Source organism: Larimichthys crocea, chromosome XIII (assembly GCF_000972845.2).
Source record: "Larimichthys crocea isolate SSNF chromosome XIII, L_crocea_2.0, whole genome shotgun sequence".
Classification (NCBI taxonomy): domain Eukaryota; kingdom Metazoa; phylum Chordata; class Actinopteri; family Sciaenidae; genus Larimichthys; species Larimichthys crocea.
The window spans coordinates 23,255,391-23,260,762 of record NC_040023.1 but is presented as its reverse complement, the minus strand read 5'-3'; positions in this window follow the sequence as shown (position 1 = coordinate 23,260,762).

Here is a 5,372-nt window from a genome sequence, read left to right as displayed (position 1 = left end):
TGCCTATCCGAAATTTAAAGATTTCCGAAACCTTGATTATATTTAATGAAACGTTTAATATTTTCATATATTCAAAGTTTCATTCAATATATTCAAGGTTCATTCAATATATATATANTATATGCTACATTTTCTTGAAACATTCAGAGCTCAAACTCAAACTCAAGGGAAGAACCATGTTGAACATCAGCAATGATGTGACTATACTGACTGCTATAAATTCTTCTTTGTTGGTTTTACACAAACATGCAATACCTCTCATAAACATTTATGAGTTCAAATTGAGCAATGTAATCTGAATGCACGCCACGCACCATCTGTTAAGTGAAGCGTCCTTTCTGTATGTAGAGCAGAAACAGGTCACTGCCACTGACGTCTGATTTGGACAGGACTCATGCCAGCATACTGAACGTGAAACACATGAGATGGCAGCAGAGCAGGCAGAGCTGGCAGGACACTGGAAACACTGACCTTTAACCTTAACTGTGAAATCAAATTTGGCTGACTAAATAAATAAGTAATGCCCTCCCATTTTTTTTGGCCTTTTATTGATAGTACAGCTGAAGATAGACAGGAAGCAGAGAGAGGGGGAATGACACGCAGTAAATGGCCGTCCGATGCGGGATTCAAACCGGGGCCAGCTGCAGCGAGGACTGAAGCCTCTACACACGAGGCGGCCGCTTAACCCACTACGCCACCGACCGCCCGTGTGGGTCTTTTTTAAACCCCCCACACAAAGAGCTCCACAGTGGGATGGGGATGAGTCATATACAAACTTTCTCAAACTTAAAATGTGTCATGGGCCCCCTCAGATTATAGGCCATGAAACTTTATCACTTACATTTATGCACAAACAAACAGAGAACCTCTTTACTCTTCTCTCCTCTTATTATTCTGATTTATTTTAGAGGAGAATTATGTCCACCTTTTATAACAACTGCTTTTTGAATTTTACAAGATAATAATGAAACATAAATGAGACTCTCTGACACTCCATTCTGAAATTATTGTGGAACTGAATGTGAAATCCCCTCCTACTATTTCCAACTGGGTGAACTTAAAAAACACTCCCACCTCCCTCCAACCAAAAGAAAAGGAAATACTTTTTTTTCTATTTTATTAATTGTATTGATACTAAGTTACTTAGACAGACAAAATATTCATTATATTATGTTTTATATTGTTTTATATTCACCACGTTTTCATAAAACAATTCTATGGACTGCCATAAAACTAGACAGAGCAACATAATGGATTACTCATGCAACACTTTCTACAGTAATAGAAAGACCTGTCTATACTGTATGTATAGCAGTCCACAGAAGACTGCACAATATATAGTGGGGGCATAACGCTGGCCTTGGCTGGGGCTGTGTAAAGCCCAGTCTGGTCTAAAGTGCAAAAGTGATGGTTGCACACTTTGCTGACAGTGATTTTGGCAGTCCACCAGAGACTTAATCTGTCATTTTGACGAGAGTACGATGTGTCAGTGTTATGAGCTTAGAGGTGATGACGGTGATTGTGAGTAATATTGGTAAAAAAGAAAAAGTGTAAGGTGTCTTCAAGTGTAACTTCCACATATCTTCTGCGTCTACATATTCATCCACTCATGCATTTAGTGGGTAAACTATGGTCTAAAAGACTACGTTAGGGTCATATTTACAAGGCCTAGGGTCTAAACCCAAGTAAAAAAAAATTTAAATTAATTTAGCAAGTATTTTTTGTTCATTAAAAAATAACACATAAAAATTTTAACTGAGAGTGGAACTAGATGAAAGGGGTCACTAAAGTCTTAAGGATTCATCATCTGGGGACCATGAATACACAAAAATTAATGGAATTCCATCCAATAGTTGTTCAGATATTTGTGTCGACTGACAATCTCACATCCATAGACTCAAGTGTGTCTTAAAATATGAGTTACAGAGGTCAGGATAAAGTAAACTTTTTCAGCTGGAGAGAAACATTAAACAAACTGGATGAGTTCAACAGGATTTGGCATCCCTTTCTTCAACACAACCTTAAACTGAATAGTTGTATAATATTCATGTCCCCCTTTGTCCCCCTTTGGGGCATGATTGTATAACTGTATAAAGAGTATTATTTCAATTACTCTGAAAAACTTGGGGTGACATGATATGATGTAGTTCTGCATATTAAGAAGGAGGGTGGGATAAAAAGATAGTGTGAACATGTCTTAAAGTTGGGACAAATTTGTGAATGCTGAATGTTTTTTATGATTAAAAATATTGTTTGACATTGTATCCTCAATCAAAAAACAGTTAATAGAGAAATACACAAATTGGTAAATTAAGAGACGTCAGTCTTTATGTTTTTGTCTTTCCCTTTTTGAAAACACAGGAAGGTTTCAGTCATGTATTTCCTGTATCATACTTCAGGTATTTCCTTGGTTTAACCGCCAGTTTCTTACGTACCCACATGAATTTCCTAAGAAACAAGCACCAGGTTACAAAGGAAATTTAATTTTAGCTTGTTCTTACATGTTGAAGGTGCTTGCTTGTGGTTGTCACCTCTGTGCTGCACTATGCATCTTGTTCAGTAAGTGGGTCAATGGAAACTTTACTCTCTTAGAAACATCACTGATTAACTCTGACTGACACAGCAGAGTCAGAGCTATTACACAGTCATCAGGCCTAAACCTGTCCTTTACTACCTGCTGCTACACATCAGTTGCATCAAAGTGTCACTAAATATCATTTCAAGTTAGATGTCTCTCGGAACAAAGAGCTGGGTAAGCACTTTACGTTGGGTGGGGTTGTAACTGGGTGAGAAAGAAGGAAAGGAATACATAAAGAGAGATTAAGAATATTGATACCATATATAGTCATGTACATAGGTTTACATATAGCTGATGTGATATGTACCGAATGCTAACACATTGTATTTTCTTATCCTAAAACATAGCCTATGACAAAGCTTATGCACACACACAGTGAAAGTGCCTTACCCAGTCCAAACCAGTTATGCAAGCTCTGAGATTTGGCTTCTCACCATGCAGGCTAAAATAAATGAACAAAAGCACAATTGCATTAACCTGGTTTTGAGCACTAATACTCCCCTACAAGCAGTCATGGGATTTTTTTTAAACTGTGCACCATTGAACAGGGGAAGAGCCCAAACAAATTTGAACCGTCCTGAGACTCCAGGATAGCTTCAGTTCTCTTTAAATCTTTGAGTGGAATACCACAAGTTTGTATTTAAACACACAGCAAAAAAGCAGAGCTGGATAAACAGGGGGTAAAAATGTACTTTGTACTCCGCATCTTGCACCTGTGCTTAATGCATGATGAAGTGATTGAAATCAGGACAGTCAAACTGATACACTTTCACATGTTACCTTTGTGTGAACTCACTGCTGTGGCCATGCTCTCTGAATTGATTGACAAATGTTGAGTCGTGGTTTATTATCATTTAGACACGTACACTGCTGACTTGCATGTGTGCACATCCACCCGCATACTAGCATATGAGGATACCTTGCGTATAAATTCACACTCATAAGCAGATTAAATCTAAAGAGGCAACAGGCACATGCAGACACACACATCATGTACCTGCATATACTTTGTGAGTTTCAGCAATAACCTCCAATGGACTTTAGGATAGTCAGAAATCAATACCCCTGCAGGTTCACCCTGTGGTCATGTCACTTTAACATCATGTTGTCTCTACAAACATGAAAAGCTCATGATTAAAGTAAAGATGGATACCTATATAATAAAATCTGTTTTAAGCAAAGGTTTAAAACAAGATGGTTTACACAATAACTATGTTTCACATGAGTGGTTGTTGCTTATGGTATTCTTTTCTATAATAAGATACTAAGATGTTATCATGGCACTTTTTTTTATCACCATGATATTCTATCTTGATTTATTCAACTTTTCATTCTAACGAAATAATCTGCATGGCTTGAACAAAGATTATATTGCATGTATTAGTGAGAAAAACACTTCATTAAAACATTCAATCAGTCCTATAATAACATTTTGTATTGTTTTTTTCACACCTTTGTAGTCACCACTGTAGCTTTTCCTTTAAACTAGGAAGGAGAGGCTGAGGCGAGGTGGTTGCAATCTTGCCACTAAATCCTACAAACTGGTAGAATGAAATTCTAAACCAATGACTCACCAAAAGACATAATGCAATCAACCTATTGAACTTGTTTACTTTCTCATTAAACCTTTGTGTGGTTAACGATTAGATTCTCTTTTAAATTGATATTGATGTTTATTTGCCAGCAGTCTTCTTCACTGCCTTTGTTTCTCAATGCACAGACATTAATGGATGTCACCATCTACAATCCATAATGTGATTAAAAGATTTAGAGAATCCAGAGAAATCTCTGCATGGAAGGCACAAGGCCAAAAACCAACATTGAATTCCTGTGACCTTCGAGCCCTCAGGCACACAGCATTAAAAACTGGCATGATTGTATAACTGTATAAAGAGTATTATTTCAATTGCTCCGAAAAACTTCCAGAAACGCCAGTGACTTCTCTGACCCAAGCTCATCAGAGATGGACTGCAGAACGTGGAAACTGTGCTGTGGTCTGTTGGATACACACTTCACATTATTTTGGGAAATCATACCATTGTATTCCCCCAGGCAACATTTTCAGTGTCCCAAGTGTCCCAACTTTTTGGAATTAGGGTTGTATGAGAAAATATGCCTTTACGATGTTACGTCAGCATTAGCTGCAGACAAACAGCGATGAGCTCTCCTGTTTTCATGCTTGAATAGCTACAGCTCTTCAACCAAACCACAACCACAACCTCTACTACTTTACTTTGTTCCACAAGATACAACTATTCTTGATTAGGACAAACTGTGTCCTCTCTGTGTGTATATTGACTGATTCTCGAAAATAAAACACAGAATAAAAGCCAGTTTCATTTAAATATGTTTTCAATATGAGATAAAGAATCAGAGTCATACAATCTCAAATGTTTGATCTTGTGACCATACAACCTGCAATGCACTGTTGCAAAGACACGCTTGGTTGCAACTCAGCTTGCATCTACAGCATGAGATTTCAGGCGCCAAAAAAACAAACAAATGCTTGCAAGAGTAAACAAGACATAATATGTCAGTTGGTGTGTGTGTCTACCTGCACGCCTGATTACTGTGTGTCTGGGTGTGCATTTGTTGTATTGAACTCGAGCATGCTGGCTCACAGATTTGTTTCCCATGTCTGGTTGGGAGCATGCAAGGAAAGAAAGGATTTACAGGAATTGGAGGAGAGGTGATGCAACAACGGTTCTCCAGCAACTGCTGCCACAGTGGTGCCAAGAAAATGAGGAAGGCTCGCTGCGTGTGTGTGTGTGTGTGTGTGTGTGTGTGTGTGTGT